General features: G+C 39.7%; 1 protein-coding gene and 1 non-coding gene across 2 annotated transcripts in view; both read right to left on the reverse strand.

Annotated features, from left to right (window-relative positions):
- The window catches only part of LOC122793144 (metalloprotease TIKI1-like), an 845736-nt gene that overhangs the window by 240110 nt on the left and 584149 nt on the right, over positions 1–21477 (reverse strand). The gene's annotated exons all lie outside the window — the stretch shown is intronic.
- LOC122793835 lies at positions 20167–20277 on the reverse strand. Its single transcript, XR_006363560.1, has one exon. It is a non-coding gene; the product is annotated as a U6 spliceosomal RNA (small nuclear RNA).

Genomic DNA, 21477 nt, shown 5'->3' on the forward strand with positions numbered 1-21477 from the left:
AACGGCAAATAAAACCAGTCTATTTAATAACCATAGAATGACATGCACAATTCGTGTTCACCCATAACGCAGAATGAATGTGCATGAGATATTATTTAAGATGGCTGTGATCCAAGTAGCCAGCTCCATGTTATGATAGTTACACAGTAATGCCAGTGACATATGATTGTTTTTGTTAAATGTGGTTTGTTAAATGTGGTATGCCATGAGCAAAGTTAGCAAAACTAGCTATGATATAAAGGATTTGTGAGGAATTCATTACTGAATACACTGGCAAGTACAGCCAATGTCTAAGCACCAGAGAAAGCAAACAAGCTGAATGGAGGTAGATTTAATAATCCCATCCTTGCTGTGCCCCAAGAATGTCCTGGGACATTTTGTTAAATAACTGTAAGATATATCATGGTACTATCCCTAATGTAGCACAAAGTGTCAAATCAAGCACCTAAAACTCTCCACATTCTGTAAGAGGAATGTTTATTGGGGGCATTTAATAATAATAATAAAAAGTGCTTAATTTTAATTAGTTTTATTAATAAAAAGTGTTAAAGTGTTATCTTTATATATTCACTTTGGTCCCTTAGTCCTTGGCAGCATTTGGATTGTTTTGAGGGTTTTTTTGTATTTTACATTCCTGACTCTTTGCTGGCCATGCTGTAGCTACAAAAAAAAAAAAAACTAAATGGTGAATATTGAACAAACACTTCATACCTGCATCAGTAAGTTCAGTTAATTAATCTAACAATGTAGAGAGACATGTTGAAGTCACCAAATAATGTGCATTTTAACCAATAAAAATGTTTGTAAGTTTTCTAGACAGAATGCACGAGAGGTAGGAATTGTGGTAGGGGGTACAAAAGCCCATGCCTGTAATAGAATGCTTAGAAACGTCCGAAATAACACAGCAGCCAGGCATCACAAGTATATCAATATAAACAAAACACATGAACAAAAATCCTCCCCTTTAAGCCATTCCAGTAAATATGTAATACATGCTTGTCATCTCAAGAATAAATAAATGAGAGTCAAGAATACCACTGTCCACATAGAGACAGTGCTAGCTAGCAGGAAGCACCTCAGTTTGTTGTTAATACTGTAACAATAAAGAGGCAAATTGATCAAATCACAATTCCCTAGTATTTTTTTTTTTAATTTTATGAGCTTATCTTTGTACTAATTATGTGCCTTCTTAATAGCAGAAGCAACTCTTTCATTCCCTTTAATATTACAGAATAATTGTTATAATAATTGTTGTTAGTAGAAACAGTGAAAGTAGTATGCTGCTTCCCAGCAGGGAAGCTCCCCTCAGCATCTGTAGGTGCAGGCGCAGAGTCTGAAACAAGTGAAAGAATCTCAGATTCAACATCAGAAGATTCACCTAAAGGAACCATGTCTTGAGGGGAGGCCAACAGAACTGATACAATCTGTTTTCAAAGGCAATCAAACCAAAAATGTTCAGCACCATCACATCACCAGGGGTTAAAGTTAAACATTGTATGTTCGTCACATCACATTACTCGTCTTTTTTTTTTTTTTTTAAGACATGCAAGGATAACATGCTTAGTGTCCTGACAGAAGAAACAAGTCTTAGGCTGGGAGGCATGGTGTAAAGTTCCTTAGCAACCAAAATTTTTAACTGTACTGTTCAAATTAATAACTTAATGGTTTACTATATGTAAGTCTGCTGAAACTTCCCAGCTTCCAGTACATATACTTTTAAGATCCAAAATCTTATTAATTTCATAAACAGTATAGCTGCAAGAATGTAAAAATGCATGGATGGCCATGTCAACCCAAAACGTCTGTTCTGAACTGCTGAAACACATGCCTCCTTTCAGAAACAGAAAGGTCAAAAACAGTACAATAGTTGCAAACTATAATTAACAAAAAAGCATGTATAAGCTGATCAGCAACAAAAAAATGAAGAAAAGAAAAAAACAAATATCCAGAAAAGATTCAGCACATAAACGGATAAGTTAATTAATATGGGAAATAGCAAATACTCAGTGGCTTTGCAATCTAATTTTATTTTATATTTATATTTGTAATCTATATTTGCAGTCTATTTAAAATCTAAAACACATAGACAAAATACCTTCAAGGTTCTTTCACAGTTAAATTCTGTTATCATATCTCCCAACTCCTCAACCCTACCTCATGCGAAGCAATTGTCAAAAGTGTCCTAATACCCAAATTTGAATATGTTCTCCCACTGCTAATCATGTGTTCAGATTACAACTCTCAGAAATTCCAAGCCACACAATTAAAAATAAGCATATTTACCCTCTTAGCAACACCAAATTGAAATCACTGTCATGTTCTAAAGACCTTCTGCTAGCTCTCAATGACTGACATGGCTAGTTTCTTACATGGTTCGCTTGTGTTCAAAATCTCCCAACTAGGATAATGTGCTCCTCTCAAAAGAAAACTGTCTCTTAGAGAGCAAGCAATACAAACCATTGACGAGTAGTCAGGATAACATTCTCACACTTTTGAGGCTAAGATTCTACCAAGCAGTAGTTGTAAAAGCTTTTTCTAGAACTGTGCTTGCTCTAATGGAACCATCTTCCAAATGAGGTGAAAAGCAATCACACCTTAGTAAGTTTTAAAAAATCTTTGAAAGAATTTCTTGATAAGGATGCCAAGTGTACATGATTCTGTGATACTGGCTAATTCTGCTATTACCAAATCACATTCTCCTAAGGACTTAACATAGCAATTGAATTATAATTGAAATATCAATTGAACAATACAAAGTTGTAAAAAAATAATATATATATATATATATATATATATATATATATATATATATATATATATATATATATATATGGGTTCATAGGTAATTACTAGGCTATTAGTCCTAGGGCCTATATAAGCCTAGCCAAAAAGGTACACTGGCTTTCTCCACCCAAGAAAATTATTTACCTATGCCCCTGTCGAGCAGAGCCACAGAAGCCACAGAAGTGATCCCTGGGGTGAATTTCCTATTTCCCATCCAATCATCAAGATTTTTCTTGAAGAGTGCTAATGAGGAACTTTGTTTGATATAGACAGGGAGTTTGTTCCAGAGTATGGGAAGTCTCTGGGATAGGAATCTATCCCTCCAGCATGTTCTGTTTATTGTGGTGACAAGGTTTAGGTCCCTAGAGTGTGTAGCTCGGAAGGATTGGGATTTCTTTAAGTGGAGCATGTCCAAGAGCTCTGGGTTTGACATAGCTTTGTATGTTAGGCAGAGATTGCCACTGAATAGGCGATATGAGACAAACTAAAGCTGGAGTTTTTTGAGACGGTCTGTGTAGGGCATCTGTTTGAGGCTGGTAATCCTTTTTGTGAGGAATTTCTGCCGCCTTTCCAGTTGTAGATGTCTTGTGAGGTACATACCAAAAGGGGTGTCGTACTCTATAATGGGCTGAATGAGGGATGAGTAGAGGGGAACAATGACCTCTTTTTTCCTGGATGAGAAACCTTTTGTGATGAGTTGTGCCATGTAGAAGGATTTCCTCACTACTGTGGCGATGTGATTATCAAAGGAGAGACTACTGTCCACCTGTGTCCCAAGGTCTCTTATCACAGTTTTGGTGTTAAGTAGACTACCGCCTATGTGGTAGTTCATGGGTACAGAGGTTTTACCAAAAGGGATGACAATGCACTTTTTGACATTGAGCTTGAGGCCATGGCTTTGACACCAGGCATCTGTCTCAGTGAGGCCCTTTTGTAGGACGTCCACATTGTTAGGAGTTTCGATTATGACTCCTAGTTTGCAGTCATCTGCGAAATTTGTTAGCCAAAGACCTTCTGTGTTAGCCTGTACTTCAGAGAAGTAGATACCAAACAGGAGAGGACCCAGGACTGAACCCTGTGGTACTCCATTTGTCACTGGTCTGAAGTCAGATTTGGAGTCTGCTACTTTCACAGTGTGGGATCTGTCAGTGAGCCAGTTGGCAACCCATCATGTGACATAGGGATTTATGCCTAGCTTAGTGAGTTTATCTATAATTCCAAAGTGGGGAATGGTGTAGAAAGCCTTGGCGAGATCTAGATAGGCTGTGTGAACCACCTTACCCTTATCTACGGCTTTGGTGACTGCTTCAAAGAAGTCTATCAAGTTTAGGAGACATGATCTGCCTTTTACAAACCTGAACTGGGTGGGATCCAGTGTCTTTGTTTGTAAGTTCCATGATGATACATTCCATGGCCTTGCAGACCAAGCTTGTCAGGCTAATGGGGCAGTAGTTCCCAGGGTCTGCAGTGGATCCCCCTTTGTGGAGTGGAATAACTGTTGCTGTGCGCCATTCAGTGGGCACAAAACCTGAGGTAAGGCTATGATTGAACATGGTACTTAGGTGGAGTGCCAGTTCATTCTGTAGTTCTTGTAGAATGCAGCCTGGAATGTTGTCAGGTCCCATGGATGCTTGTGCAGCCGTGACTACAGGAAATTTGCATTCTTCCGGTATAGAGATAGGCGCTTTAGGGGGTTTGAAGGGGGTAAAGTTAGCACTTTACCTATCTGCCAAGATGCTGGCAATATCAGTTGGTTCTGTATATTTAGTGCCATTGTGCTGTAACTCAGAGCAGATCTGAGTGTTGCCATTGAGATTCTTGACATAGCTATAGAATGCTTTGTGGTTGTTTTTAGAAACAGTGGCGATTTTGTTTTCATAACTAGCTTTATAGGATTTTATGAGGGATCTCAGCTTCTTACTCAGGCTGACCAGGGAGTTCCTCCAGTCATGAGATTTTAGTCTTTTTTGCAGCAGTTTCTTTCTTCTGTTGTGGAGTTTGTTTATGGCAGGGGACCACCAGATTGGCTTCCTTTTTTTAAGAGGATTGCATCTTGGTTCTGTTAGGGATGGCATGATCCATGCACTCATGTAAGTGCCTATAAAGTGCATTTGTGTAGGATTCAGCAGTCTTACCTCTATTGTCCGTCTGCATGGTTGTTGTGAAGTTTGCCACTTCTGTCTTAAGAAGCGTGAGGTTGGCTTTGGATAAATTTTTTACGGTGGTTACCCTAATGGCGGGTGGGATGTGGATGTCTAGGGTGATTAGCTTGTGGTCGGATCTGACCAATGAGAAATTGACCTCTGGTGTAGAACACTGGTCACCTATGCTGGTAATGACCAGGTCTAGGATATTGCTGCCCTTAGTGGGGGTGTGGATAAGTTGATCCAAGGCATTGGAATTTATGAATTCCAGAAAACATTGAGCAAAAGAGTTGGTACTTGAGTAGTTTTCCCAGTTAATGGTGGGGTAGTTGAAATCGCCCATTATTAGGGTGTTAGGTTGTACCCTAATATTTTCCAGTGCATCAAGAAATGAGGAGTGGGAATCCTGGGGCATGGTGGGGGATCTGTAGCAAGCTACAGTTTGGATTGTGGTCTTGCCCAGAGTTAGTTGCACTTGGATAATCTTGGATGCATTATGGTGAGCAACTAGCCTGGAGGTGTAGATATCCTTAATGAATATGGACACACCTTCACCTTTAGTGTTTCGGTCCAGGTTAGGTGGCCGAAAGGTTTGGTATGAATTATAGCCTGGTAATGCAGGAGTGCTCTCTGGAGCCTTGAACCAGGTCTCTGTCACTGCACAGATGTCGATGTTCTCCAATTTAAGGAGTGCCTCGAGTGAGTGCATTTTGAGGTTTAGACTTCTAGCATTGAGTAGTATTAACCTCAAATTTTGCTTGCGTGTACCTATTACGGTGGAGAATTTGTCATTTGAGCCTTGCCTAAAAAAGGCACTACAAGGGTGGCAAAAGCCTTAGCCAGTATCCAGAATCCCAAGGGTGACAGGTGCAGGCCATCTCTGGCAAAGCATCGTGGTCTGTCGATCATATCATCCCAGGCAGATAGATACTGGATCCCTTTAGAATGACACCAGAAACTTAGCCAATTGTTGAAGTCAAGCATTTTTTCCTTGTATTGTGGTATCATTCTGGGTGATGGCAGGATGCCACTGAGGGCTAGGGTCATACCTGCCAGGGCTACAAGATCGGAGAGTTCCTCCATGTCTATTTTCATGTAGTCCAGGTAGGTACATAACAGGTCATTCACACCAACATGGACAATGACAGAGCCATATTTGTACTTGTTGTGAAGTGACTTGAGTGCGTGCATTATGTGGCAGATCCTGGCACCCGACAGGCAGCTGACAGTAATTTTCTCCTTGTTTAGCCTGGTGAGTGGAACATCAGTGTGCCTGACTATAGAGTCACCTATGACTAGAGTGTTGGGTACGTTGTTATGCCTTATGGGCTGTGGTTGAGTGGCACACTGAGTTTGTGGGCTATGTGTCATTTGGGTGGTGTTGGGAGGTGGAGGTTGCTTGTGTTTCTGCTTTGGAGGTTTCTGTTGCTTGGGCAGATTTTTATTGAGAGCCTCCATGAATGTAGGTGTGTGTTTTGTGTTTCTATGTGTGTGTTTTGGTGGTGTAGGTTTTGAGGGACTATGTGATGAGTGTGGTGTAGTGCAAGTGTTTACCCTCTCCTCTTGACTGTCTAGTCCAGTCTTGGGTGAAGAGAGCTTTGCTTCCAGTTTGGCTATATAAGTGCATCTTTCACAGGTTGTAGTGTTGGGTGGTAGGAGGAGAGGGTTGTCTATGTACATGAGGCAATTGCTGCATTGCCCCAAGATGCCCAGATTCATCAGGTAGACAGGAGAAAACACCGGGAGCTGACCTACAGACATGCCTGGATAGATGCTTATTTATTAAGTACCAAAAACTGTTTTCCTCTAGACAAGTGAGGAAAGTTGAGTGATGTGGTAATTTGTAGCTTATTTAGTGCTTACAATGAGTTCTGAACAAGTGCTGAGCTCAAAGAAACTGATCTGACTGCTAAAACTAAAAAACTGGCTAGTTCTAAGGGAAAATTTGAAGACGAGACTTTATGGCGCCGGGAATAGTTTAACCCTAGCTAAGCGGCGATTCATAGAGTGTATTATTTTTAATATAGCAGCAGCAAATGAGCAAGCCATTTTAAACAAATTAACCAATAGAAAGCTAAAAATGTAGTCCCATTCCAGCATTCTTTGATCAGACTGGTTCTAACTGCACACTCCTGCTACTAGGGTGCAGGGGAACCTTCTCCAAAAACAGATGGCCTGGATTAGTTCTCAACTTATACTAACAAAGCTAGATTCAGCAGGTATGAATCTAGTCTATGCTAGAACAAACAAGGCATACCAATTCAAATAAGCAGGCACAATATATTCCCTTTAACCAGAAACTCCCAGCTCAGAAGGGCAGAATCTACCCTCCCCTCCCACAAGAGTGCAGACCACAAACCTTCTTAATGTAAAATAATTGGCCCTAAGCACAAGTGCTTAAACCAGAACTAATACACTTTTAGAATAACAGACACCAAGCCTTCAAATTGGCAACTTCCAACTTAGAAGGATGTAAGCTACCTGTTCTGCCACAGCAGTGCAGACCACAAATCTTCTTAAAGTAAAACAACTGAACTGAAGCCCAAGTGCTTACACCAAAGGCTTAGAATAACAGTTACAATTTAATCAGGCTACTAACAAGCAGCAATAACCCAGCCACTGGGGATGCACAAGCCAGTGCATTCCTTTGTGCCGGTCCCAAGCCCGGATAAATGGGGATGGTTGCGTCAGGAAGGGCATCCGGAGTAAAACTTTGCCAAATCTTTTCATGCAGTCACCAGTTAATATTTCCATACCGGATCAGTTGAGGCCCAGGTTAACAATGATTGCCACCAGTACTGTTAGCCAACAGGGTGTTGGTGGAAATTGGGCTACTGTTGGCCGAAGGAGGAGAAGAGTTGGAAGGCATGGCCGAAGGCGGGAAGGGAGGAGAAAGGCTAGGACTGTGGCAGTGAGGGTCAGAACTTTGAATGTTGGCAGTATGACTGGTATAGGGAGAGAGCTAGCTGATATGATGGACAGAAGGAAGGTTGGTATATTGTGTGTGCAAGAGACCAGATGAAAGGGGAGTAAGGCTAGGTGTATCGGAGGTGGGTTCAAATTGTTTTATCATGATGTGGATGGGAGGAGAAATGGCGGAGGAGTTTATTCTGAAGGAACAGTATGCGAAGAGTGTTTTGGAGGTGAAAAGGGTGTCGGATAGAGTGATGTTTATGAAGCTGGAAATTGATGGTGTAATGATTAATGTTAGTGCATATGCTCCACAAGTTGGGTGTGCAATGGATGAGAAAGAAAAATTTTGGAGTGAATTTGATGAAGTGGTGATGACTGTACCCAAGAGTGACAGAGTGGTGATTGGAGCAGATTTAAATGGGCATGTTGGTGAAGGGAACAGTGGGGATGAGGAAGTGATGGGTAGGTATGGTGTTAAACAAAGGAATGAAGAAGGTCAGATGGTTGTGGATTTTGCGAAAAGGATGGATATGGCTGTGGTGAATACATATTTTAATACGAGGGAGGAGCATAGGGTGACATACAAGAGTGGAGGAAGATGCACACAGGTGGATTATATCTTATGTAGGAGGGCCAGTTTGAAGGAGATTGGAGACTGTAAAGTGGTGGCCGGAGAAAGTGTAGTTAGGTAGCATAGGATGGTGGTTTGTAGGATGACGTTGGTGATCAAGAAGAGGAGGAGGAGTGTGAGGGCAGCACCAAGGATCAAATGGTGGAAATTGAAAAAGGGTAATTGTGAGGTGGAGTTCAGGGATGAGTTAAGGCAGGCACTGGGTGGCAGTGAAGAGTTACCAAATAGCTGGGTAACTACAGCAGAGCTAGTAAGGGAGACGGCTAGAAAGGTGCTTGGTATGACATCTGGATAGAGGAACGATGACAAGGAGACATGGTGGTGGAATGAGGAAGTACAGGAGAGTATACAGAGAAAGAGGTTGGCAAAGAAGAAGTGGGATTGTCAGAGAGATGAAGAAAGTAGACAGGAGTATAAGGAGATGAGGTGCATGGCAAAGAGAGAGGTGGCTAAGGATAAGGCATAGGGAGAGTTGTATGAAAGGTTGGACACTAAGGAGGGAGAAAAGGACCTCTACCAATTGGCTAGACAGAGGGACTGAGCTAGGAAAGAAGTGCAGCAGGTAAAGGTGATAAAGGATAATGAGGGAAACATACTCACAAGCGAGGAGTATGTGTTGAGGAGATGGAAAGAGTACTTTGAGGGGTTGATGAATGAAGAGAATGAGAGGGAGAGAAGGTTGGATGATGTAGGGATAGTGAATCATGAAGTACAATGGATTAGCAAGGAGGAAGTAAGGATAGCTATGAAGAGAATGAAGAATGGAAAGGCTGTTGGCCCTGATGACATACCTGTGGAAGCATGGAGGTATTTAGGTGAAATGGCAGTGGAGTTTTTAACCAGATTGTTTAATGAAATCTTGGAAAAAGAGAGGATGCCTGAAGAATGGAGAAAAAGTGTTTTGGTACCGATTTTTAAGAATAAGGGTGATGTGCAGAGCTGTAGTAACTACAGAGGGATTAAACTGATCAGTCACATCATGAATTTATGGGAAAGAGTAGTGGAAGCTAGGTTAAGAAGGGATGTGATGATTAGTGAACAGCAGTATGGTTTCATGCCGGGAAAGAGCACTACAGATGCAATGTTTGCTCTGAGATTGTTGATGGAGAAATACAGAGAATGTCAGAAGGAGTTGCATTGTGTTTTTGTAGACTTGGAGAAAGCATATGACAGGGTGCCTAGAGAGGAGTTGTGGTATTGTATGAGGAAGTCAGGAGTGTCAGAGAAGTATGTAAGAGTGGTACAGGATATGTATGAGGGTAGTGTGACAGCGGTGAGGTCTGCGGTGGGAGTGACGGATGCGTTTAAGGTGGAGGTGGGGTTACATCAAGGATCAGTTCTGAGCCCTTTCTTATTTGCAATGGTGATGGACAGGTTGACAGACGAGATCAGACAGGAGTCCCCATGGACTATGATGTTTGCAGATGACATTGTGATCTGTAGTGAGAGTAGGGAACAGGTGGAGGAGACCCTGGAGATATGGAGATATGCTCTAGAGAGAAGAGGAATGAAGGTCAGCAGGACTAAGACAGAATATATGTGTGTTAATGAGAGGGAGGTTAGAGGAATGGTGAGGATGCAAGGAGTAGAGGTGGTGAAGGTGGATGAGTTTAAATACTTGGGGTCAATAGTTCAGAGTAACGGTGAGTGTGGAAGAGAGGTGAAGAAGACAGTACAGGCAGGATGGAGTGGGTGGAGAAGACTGTCAGGAGTGATTTGTGACAGACGAGTACCAGTAAGAGTGAAAGGGAAGGTCTACAAGAGGGTAGTGAGACCAGCTATGTTATATGGGATGGAGACAGTGGCATTGACAAAAAGGCAGGAGTTTGAGCTGGATGTGGCAGAGTTAAAGATGTTAAGATTTGCACTGGGTGTGACGAGGGTGGACAGGATTAGGAATAAATATATTAGAGGGTCAGCCCAGGTTGAAAGGTTTGGAGACAAAGCCAGAGAGGCAAGATTACGTTGGTTTGGACATGTGCTGAGATGGGATGCTTAGTATATTGGGAAAAAGATGCTAAGGATGAAGCTACCAGGTAACAGGAAAAGAGGAAGGCCTAAGATAAGGTTTATGGATGTGGTGAGAGAGGCCATGCAGATGGTTGGTGTGACAGAACAAGATGCAGAGGACAGGAAGAAATGGAAAGAAGTGATCCGCTGTGGCGACCCCTAACGGGAACAGCCGAAAGAAGATGATGATGACTAACAAGCAGCAATAAATGCAGCAGAATAAATGCAATTAAGTACTTTTAAAAACAGGCAGCAAAAGCAATATAAATTAATAAAGTAGGAAGAAACACAAATACAGTAAAAGCAGATGAATAAAGTGCAATTTTTTATATAACAATAGAAAATGAGCAAACTGATTTAAAACAAATTATGCAATTAACCAGTAAAAAGCTCAAGACTGAGCCCTGTTCCAGCAGTCTTCAGTCAGACAAGTTGTAACTGCACACTCCTGCCACTAAGGTGCAGGGGAACCTTCTCCAAAAATGATGGCCTGGATTAGTGCTCAAGTTATACAAACAAAGCTAGATTCAGCAGGCCTAAATCTAGTCTATGCTACAGCAAACACGACACACCAATTTCAGAAAGAAACAGTTGGCACAATAAGCCTTTAACCAGAAATCCCCAGCTCAGAAGGGCAGAATGTAGTCTCTCCTCCCACAAGTGTGCAGACCACAAACCTTCTTAATGTAAAATAACTGGCCTGAAACCCAAGTTCTTAAACCACAACTAATACACTTTTAGAATAAGAGGCACTGAGCCTTCAATCAGCAGTTCCCAACTTAAAATGATGTACGCTACCTGTCCTGCCACAACAGTGCAGACCACAAACCTTCTTAATGTAAAACAACTGGTCTGAAGCCCAACTGCTCAAACCAACAAGCTTAGAATAAGTTGCAATTTAATCAGGCTACTACCAAGAAGTAATAAATGCAGAAGAATAAATACAATTGAATACTTTTAAGAAGAGGCAAAAGCAAGATATGGTAATAAAGTAAGAAGAAACACAAATATAGTAAAAGCAGATGAATAAAGTGCATTTTTTTTTGTTAGTAAAGTGCAAGGAGGGAGGAAGTGGGTTGGCCTTCTCAAATGTTCTCTATGTATTAAGTAGAGTGAACACTAGACTGTGAGGGGTGTCCCAGATCAAATATATAAATATATATATCTATATATGGATCTACTGTATTTGGTCGAATTTCATTTGGTCGAAAATTATTTCAGGCAGCCCACTTCACTGACAGCTCATTTGACTGAAAGCACATTTGGTCGAATTACATTTGGTGGAAAATGGAATATAGCCCCTGCCCAACTGCAGTGCAACCCTAGAGTGAGAATATTAAGTTAGGGGGGTGTGGGGGCATAGCCCCCCACATTTTGCAACCAGTTGTTCCTGATGTTATATGTTTCAATGTATTTCCAATAGATACACATGTATATAATAGTGCATAAACTGCAATTATGTGGGGGCTACACCCCCCCACAACCCCCTTACTTAATATTCTCACTCCAGGTTCGCACTGCAGTGGGACAGGGGCTATATTCCATTTTCGACCAAATGTAATTTGACCAAATGTGCTTTCAGTCAAATGAGCTTTCAGTGAAGTGAGCAGCCTGAAATCATTTTTGACCAGGTGTAATACGACTAAAAGCAGTAGACCCATATGTATGTATATGTATGTATATATATGTATGTATGTATATATATATATATATATATATATATATATATATATATACATATGTATATATGTATATATATATATATATATATATATATATATATATATATATATATATATATATATATATATATATATACATATATATATATATATATATATATATATATATATATATATATATAAATATATATATACATATATATATTTACATATACACACACACACACACACACACACACACACACACACACACACACATATATATATATATATAATAAATACACATTTATATATATATATATATATATATATATATATATATATATATATATATATATATATATAAACTCCTTACACATATTGTATATATACAATATTAGTGTCTATTCATCCTTATGTCTTTTGCAAACTCTGTACATTACAGTAGTACATTCATGTTATTTTTGTACTTGAAGTGATTTATTATAATACTGTGTGCCATTGTTTTTCCACCTGGCTCATAACAGAAAGGGTCAACAGACCAGCTTACTTACCTGGTAAACAAACTTTAAATAAATAAATAAATAAAATAAAATAAAATAAATAAATATAGCCCTGATACACTGTCCTTGATCAGTCTGTGCAGTTCTGTCCTCTACAACTGAAGAATGGTGTACAGCCACTGCTGGAGAGGACAGTGGATGATTATCTGTGGCTACTTCCTCTCTGGGCTTCATTATATCACTTCCCCCAGCAGCTGCCTGCACTCTAAAACTGTTACAAGGTTCCTGGGACTGATGCTTCAGTTCAGAACAGGAAAGAAAGACTGTTCTATTAGCAGAAGAATTAACTTCTTCACCAGTTGTTTCCACAACATCACTACACTTTCCAGAATGTAGGCTAGTAACATCAGCAACATCCGTCACCTTCTTCTGCATCTCATCAGATAAACCAGATTTACTTAATGTCATTATTTGCACTGTATTAAAATTACAAGTAGTAGCAGCACATACAGAATCCATATAAATATCCTCCATAGAACTCTGAATCATACCCAGTTTATACTCCCATGATTCCTAACAGGAAGTAGTACTACAGCGCCGCCAGCTGAATAGGGAAATTTTCCCAGTGCACTGACCAAACTTCCTCTTGTAAATATGATGTCCACATTGAGTCTCGACTGAAAAAAGAAGGTTATTGGTCTAGTAGGATTAATTCAGTCAAACAATGAATAAATAAATAATGAAGTGTAAAACTGCAACACCCTAACAATATACAAGTATCACAGCGCTTGAGCCCTCCATACAGTTTAATCTTTACTTAATACTTAGATACTTGAAGTATCTAAGTATTAAACAAAGATTAAACTGTATAGGGGGTCAAGCGCTGTGATAAAATAAAAGAGTACATTGGTACACAACAACAAGAAATAAGAGTGGAAGCATATCACTTAATAATCAAGGGTTTTAAAAAAACTGATGAGGACAGTTACACTACATGTAGGGAATGTGGCAGAGAGTTATAAATGTAGTATGTGTCTAGCAAAAAGACCCTTTCTCTAGTATTTAACTTGTTGTACATGATTAACAGGGAGAACTCTCCAGATCAATACGGACCACACAGCTTACCTCTGCTCTAGGCTTCTGATGAGGGGTAGGCATGAATACCCATGGAGAACCTTATCGATGAGAGACAAGGTGAGAAGGGCCTTACTGAATTTAATGGATATGCAGCCAAGGTATTTATAGACAGAGCAGGGTGAAGAAATATGGACGTTCTGAAGAATAAACTCATACAATCTGCTGCATACCCTCTGTGTGTTTACTAGGACTACATCTTGTACTAATAGTGTGGCTTTAATGCAGCACATAAACTGGAGGAGTACAACTCTTCTTCCAGTGGCTAGGTTGTTTTCAGGAAAATAGGTTAATCTCTCATCTTGAGACAACATCTAAGCTTCTGTTTAAATCAGAGCTCCATCATCTGAAATCAGCAACCAGAATTAAAGGACAGGTCCAGTCAAATCCAGAGGCACATAAACTACTGTACCCTTCTGGTACCCTTTCAGAGATAAAGGGAACAAGTATCCATGGCAAAAACAATCAATTTTATAGTGGTAAAGAGTATTCATAGCTTTGTTCGGCTGAGGTCTGCTGATGTTTGTTTTCCCTAGAAATCTATGTGAACTAGCAGATGGTCTGTAAAAGTTTCAGTGAGGAGACTTTGGTGCAGAGGATAATGCTGATTTGTCTGATAAACATAATAGCATTTGTATAGAGGATAGCTTTGGCATGGATGTTAGCAAGGAAAGAGAAGTAGGGGAAACTAAGAGAGATCCCTGATATGGAGAAGGGAAGCCAGGGTAAACTCTGTGGGAGAGGATAGGATATGTTTCAGTATATCGCGAAAGAGTCATTGGTGTAGGTAACTGCTTGATTAGTCTATACTGCTTGAAATGTGTTCCTGAACTTTGAATTTATTTTAGAAATGCCAATGTCTCAAATTCAAATAACTGCCTAGATAACAGAGGGTTGACTGTGAAAGAAAGTGTATTTAACTATCCAGTGGAAAGCTCTCTTATCTATGCTATGAGTAAGATTTTGCATTGTCTGACAACCTCCAAGGTAAGGATCTCTCAGCATGCAGATAATATAAGCATATAGTACAGACTAATATCTACAGTGAGACATGCCTCGGGAAAAACGTACCCGTTTCATGTACTGATGAAACTGCATTCCATGTACAATGGAAGGGGACACTGCTAGGTGGGGTTTGAATTGTTTGAAATTCCACTCCAACAATGTCATGTCCCCTAGTGTAGTGAAATATGCAGCAAGAAATGGGCATGTCTAGAACATGGGATTAGCAGAGTTAAATAATAATCAAAAAAATCCTGAAATCTGAGGTAAATAAATCTAAACCACACATACAAAAGCATGAAGGGCTGAGCAAGACAATCTCAATAGCCCAAAGAATAAAACAAGAAATACAAACAGAGAAATATGGCTCTAAACTGCTTAAAATCACATATGAAGCATATAAAAGCTCATGTAATTAAAGCTATGTTGCATGTAATTCAACTGATTCTTCTAGGCTTGAAAACTAGCCACCATCTGGGGGAATCAGACTATGACCACTGTATCTATGAGGTATCTTTTTAATAATAGTGTTGCCATTAATATTTTTCTAACACTAATTCTCTAAGCACAGTGCAGAGAACCATGATCACCACAGGCTACAAAATAGAAGTATGCAGTGTTTGAGAGGTGACATAACTACAGTGTGACCTTGACACTGAAGCTCAAGAGGTTTTCTAATACCTATGGATCCTTGGCAAGAGCATACACGCACAGTGTACACTAGAAACCATATTCTTGACTATACAACAGTTGTATGGTGTTGCTGTGCGCACCCCAGAAACCATATTCTGTTGTAGTACTAGACTGCTGAAAGGGAGGCCAAAACTACCATGAAAAACAGCTTACATAGGTAGCCATATGCATCAGTTTGGTGATGTCAGTCCCAAATATGCTATCTGTGTACATATGCACAGTTTCTGCACTTCCCTAGTAATATTACTCTGTTAGCTGTAAGCATATGCAACAGCGATTGTTATGAAAAATTACAGCAAAGCAAATTGTTAGCCTTGTGCGATTCCAACCAGCTAGACATGTTATCATGCATCAGCCCATACCCTAATGCCCCTTAGAGAATAGTTGACCTGTACATCGGCACCCTAATTGGAGAAAGAACTTTCTCCAGCAGGGTGTTAATCTATAGGTAATACCCACTGAAAAACAAGTCCGCCACTTTACGGCAGCATATTAAGGTGCCATGAAGGTTGAACAGTAAGGGAAGCTAACAACCTCCATTATTTACGCTTTGTAAGCAGTGCTTTTTCTATTTAGTGAGTGTAAAATAAAATAAAGTACAAAAGCATGTGTGTGCATGCATGCATAAAAATGAGAATGAGATATATTTTACACTTGCTAAGCAGCATTTTTGATCTTTAGCGAGTGTAAAAATAAAAGATACATAAAAAAGAAAAAAGAGTGTGTGTGGCATGCATGTTTATGCTTCTGTCTGCATGTGTGATGGGCTACGTGCTTGCGTTCATGAAACTGGAAGTGTGTTTGTCTGTGTGTGTGTGTGTGTGTGTGTGTGTGTGTGTGTGTGTGTGTGTGTGTGTGTGTGTGTGTGTGTGTGTGTTTGTAAGAGAGAGAGCTCGATCAAGCAGTGACATCAAGCATTTAAGAGGTTTGTATACTTCTCAACCTCTTAGCTCAAGCAATCACAATAACGTCTACAATAAAGAGGGAACAGAGGCTCAACAATAGGAATAAATATTGCTCTTATTACAAAGTTGATTGTATAACAGGATTTGTTCTAGCATGCATTTTTTTGAAGCGCAAGTGTGCTTCTGTGAGCATGAGAGAGCGAGCGAAATCGATTGACCACTAGCAGCAGTTAGAGGCATGCATACCTCTCGATCTCTTACCTCAAGACATTTGGATAAATCCTAAAATAAAGGGGGAACAAAGACTCAAAAATAGGGACAGATTTTAAATATTGCTCTTATAACATTACAAAGCTGCTTGAATAACAGGATTTGTGTCAACGTGAATTTTCTGAAGGAAAAAAGTATGACATGTATGTCATCATTTAGTGACTTCAATCCCAGTGACTGCAACAAACCACACATTTTAGGAGTAAGGGACCAAGAAATTAAGTAAATATCTGGATAGTGTTTGAAAATGTTATATGTTGGATGTAAAATACTTCATCCAACACCAGTTATATATTACAGAGCAAACTTGAAAACATTAGGAGGAGGAACTATTTTACATAAAAAAAAACAAAAAAAACAAAAAAAAAAACACAGACAGCCCATTCTCTAAGCCCAATAATGCCCTCCAGTGCATGTGTTGCTGTGTAAATAATGCCCTCCTAAGGGTGTAGAGGCTTGGGCTGGCATTATTTAAAAAGTAACACACACCCTGTTGAGCGTTATTGTTTGCTTAATGTTGGCATGTTGTTCCTACACTCTTTTTACATGCATTTAGTTCTATGGCCATCGTGGTTACATCATTAAGACTACAATGAAAAACTAAAATGAATGCTGTAATCTGAATTTTGGCAAACTTTACCTTTTGACATGGTGTGTAGTTAGAATGATAAGATGACAGTATTTGAGAGGGTCAGATATATGAATACAATTAATTTACATGGATGTTGCACTGGCGTAGTAAAAGCAGTTAACAGGACCATAATGAAACATATAATACAATAATTTTTGAATACAGTACGACTGCATAGAGGCACGTGAGTTTAAACATTTCTAAAGCACAAAAAGGCTGAGAAGTCAAGGAGGACGGGATGATATTTAAAACCTCATGTGCACAATGTGGAACTAGCAAACATACCATAGACTGCTAAGGTGTATTACTATTTTGGGGGGGTCAGGCTTGCCTGAGCCAACCAAGGTGGAGAAGGGAAAAGGAGAAAGAAAGGGTTGGCAGAAGTGTGTGCCTCTGCAGTGATTCTTTTGGTATACCAGAGAATGTACTTTCTGCACAAGTGACATTAAATGTGTCTGTAGCATACCAGTGCACAGCATTAATATTAGCAGGATATCAGACTTCAAAAAGCACCACTCAGTACTCTAGCCATCAACTGTTATGGATTTTGTAAAGGACCATGAAGGTCCCACTGCAATAGCCCCTTTATACATTTAAATAATGTGCACTGAATGAGTGTATTTCTTATAGACTCACAAGTTTACAAACACATGTTTATGTAAGAGAAACAATCTGTGTTACTCTTAGCACTAGAAATAAACAATCCATTTATTTATTTTTCATTTGTTCACTGGAAAAGTACAACTAGGGCAGAGCCTATTTTCAGCGGAGGCCTGGGGAAAAATGCTCCAGACGCATGTATTTGGGTTGTGGGAGGAAACCGGAGTACCTGGAGAAGACCCACACGAAAGCAGGGAGAACATGCAAACTCCACACAGGAGGCACCCAGCCGAGAATCAAACCAGAGAATCTCTTGCTGTGAGGAGACAATGTTAACCTCTGCAACACTGTGCTACTCTAATTTATTAATATTATTTATTATTAACTAATATTATTATTACTAGCACTGTGAAGCTGTATACAAGCTATACACCCCGGTCTACAAGTTATAAACCCCACAAACCTTGTGTCTGAGAGCAGCCATCATTCATGCTGAGTCTGTTGCTGTGGACCGCTACTTGCCATGACTGGTGATAATATTATTCAGGAATGAGGGGAGATGGAGACTTAAACACAGAGGATAGGATTCCTGGGAGTAAAATATCACTGTGACTAAAACAACTACATTGTTCTTGAATGGCAGCCATCAAAACATAAGTGAAGCTAACAGGATCCTGATTTTGTTTTTATACTTACCACTTTCAGAGGCAAAGGTCCTCTTATTAACATGAGAGGAGGTCAAGGTAACCAAACTGTGGCTCCACAGGCAATTTCAACTCCATTCAAAATACTACAACTGGGACTTGAACTTATGGCTTTAGGATGAGTATGAATCAATGCAAAAATGCAGGAATGTCTGACTCAATGTATCAGTCATTAGAATAATGAATTCAAGGAAAAAATCCAAATTAAAACTTACATTTCCTGTAGCATTTATGTTAAGCTTCAGGGCAAATACTCCTGTCTTCACTTTTGACTAAGTAAATGGAAATAAGGGGCAAATGGTTTACCTCATCACAGTGTTAGGCACCTTAGCTAGAAGCTCCTGTCAGCACTTCCATTGTGAAAGAAGCCTTTGTGTAAGTATACCCCATGGCCCCATGGGAATAATAAGAACACTTTAAGCCTTCAAAGATGGCTACATTGCTTCAGCCTAACTCCCTGGAATTCAAAGGTTTGCTTGGGGGTTGCAGGCCAAAGGTATCAAGTTCTTTTTCCTTGCAGCTCATGTCCATTTGTAAAACCCTACAGAGGCATGTCATCAAACTGACACTAAGTTTTTTAGATGCTTTTGGGGGGGTTAGCAGCAGCTGTGTGCCATAGTGCACTAGGTCTACCTGTATTCATCTCTGTAATCATTCAGAGATGGCCAATGTCTCTGCAAAAGTAGCATGTGTCTGGCCTCACTGGGGTGCTACTGTATTTATCAATATTAGTTCATAATCCAAACACACATATAACTGACGAAGTAAGAGACAGTGTTGGTTTGTATTTTAGCTTGAAGTCTCAAAGAACACATTCAGATATCTTTCTATGATGTAACTGCTGTGAAATTTATTTGTATTTATTTATTTATTTTGTTTTACATTTGTTATCCAGGATGGTCCGACTGGACACAGTTCCATTTTCAGCGGAGGCCTGGGGAGAATAGCTCCACAGTAAGTAAAATTTTACACAATATGTTAAAATACAGTATAACGAGAATTTTCAAACAATATGTTAAAATACAGTATACAGCAGGAGACATACAATTAAGTAGAACTTTTAAGTTATATTAATGGTATTCAATCACTGCACACCAGTCAGTTTAATATTAAAAATCACAATAAATTTCATCTCTAAAAAGGAAATAGAAAACTCAATATTCAATGCTCCGAGACTGCTTTTCAAAGTTTTGCAGTAAATGTTTGCCATAACCTTTCTACTTGTGAAATTATTTTTAACTCTGCTGTATCAAAAAAGTCAAGTAGCAAGCCCTTGCTCTACTAATTCAGTCTTGTACAGAGAATGTAAAACTTGTAAATCAAAAGAAAGAGCTTATTAGATCACCAGTTTTGGAACGTAACATCATGTTAGTATGTATAAATAACCAACGCTGAGCCCATCATTGATATTTATACTGCAATAACTTTTAATCGTGGACAATTTATTTCATAAATACATATAATTATACTTTGGCTAGGCAAAATATCAATAACATTTCAACCCTTAGAACTGGTGAAGGTAGATTTTTTTATCTTCTTTATTGCTGCCAATACTGCTGAGGTATTCTTGGCTAGCTGGGGGATATTTTTCTTCACAACAGCTGATCAAGGTGTCATCCTTGTGAGGTGGTCATACTATTCTTCTCTGTATCACTCCAGTGTTAGTGTGTGTGTTGCCAAAGCAAGTAATACTCAGAAAAGTGACACATGTGAACTATTACTGCTCTTCTGTACCACAGAAAGTGGTAGCACGGAAAGTGCACATGTTGGTCTTAACCTGTAGACACCGAAGAGGGCCTCTCTATCCTTTAGGATTATTTTGCACTGCTTCTGACAAATGAATACAGTTTTCCATGGAAATATTGGGCTCTGTGTTGTTAAAGGAAATGTTTACTTTGATATGGTATTCCATATGTCTGCAATGGTACAAGACAAACAGGTTTCTGTTTAGACCCCTGGCTGTCATGAGAATATAAGCAGACAAAACATCTGAAGGCAGTCTCACATCTGCATGGTTGTACTCTCAAGCCTCCAAAAAGCCTCATTCTTTAATAGATATGTACACAAATATTTATCCAACCTGATTACCTGATATGTAGGTAAACCATTTTCTTGTCATAGTCATGTGCACTTTGAGTAATTTTCTGCTGTGTGCCTAGATTTGGTATTGGAATGACTTCAGTGGCCGATAACCTATAATCATGGTGAGTGCAGATATAAACTGTCCAAGTTAACATTTCCCAGATCCTGGACTGATCATTTCTAAAACACAAGGGTAATGGGAGGACGCACTTAATTCTGCACTTCTGACTGTTTAAACATTGCAATGGTTTCCCATGACCAGGTGGCCAAACCAGCCCCAGATGCTGCTCAGTAGAGTCTCTTGCTTTACAGCATCTAGCTGCTGCAGTTTTGGCTGAAATGCATAGTTTTAAATAAGATCAAGGGGCAGCTCAAGATGTCTTGAAGGTGGTAAGACCATGGAGCAGCTCAAGATATCTTGAAGGTGGTAAGAACACTCGGGGCAGCTCAAGATATCTTGAAGGTGGTAAGACCACAGGGTAGCTCAAGATATCTTGAAGGTGGTAAGACCATGGGGTAGCTCAAGATATCTTGAAGGTGGTAAGACCACGGGGTAGCTCAAGATATCTTGAAGGTAGTAAGACCATGGGGTAGCTTAAGATATCTTGAAGGTGGTAAGACCATGGGGTAGCTCAAGATGTCTTGAAGGTGGTAAGACCGCGGGGTAGCTCAAGATATCTTGAAGGTGATAAGACCACAGAGTAGCTCAAGATATCTTGAAGGGGGGCCACAGCAATGGAAATTGTGGGTAGTATTCTTTAATGCTGTGTGCCATGGAACAAGGCTGGTACATCACAGAATCCTGTACCA

Source organism: Protopterus annectens, chromosome 2.part0, assembly GCF_019279795.1.
Source record: "Protopterus annectens isolate FY-2018-M chromosome 2.part0, PAN1.0, whole genome shotgun sequence".
Taxonomy (NCBI): domain Eukaryota; kingdom Metazoa; phylum Chordata; order Ceratodontiformes; family Protopteridae; genus Protopterus; species Protopterus annectens.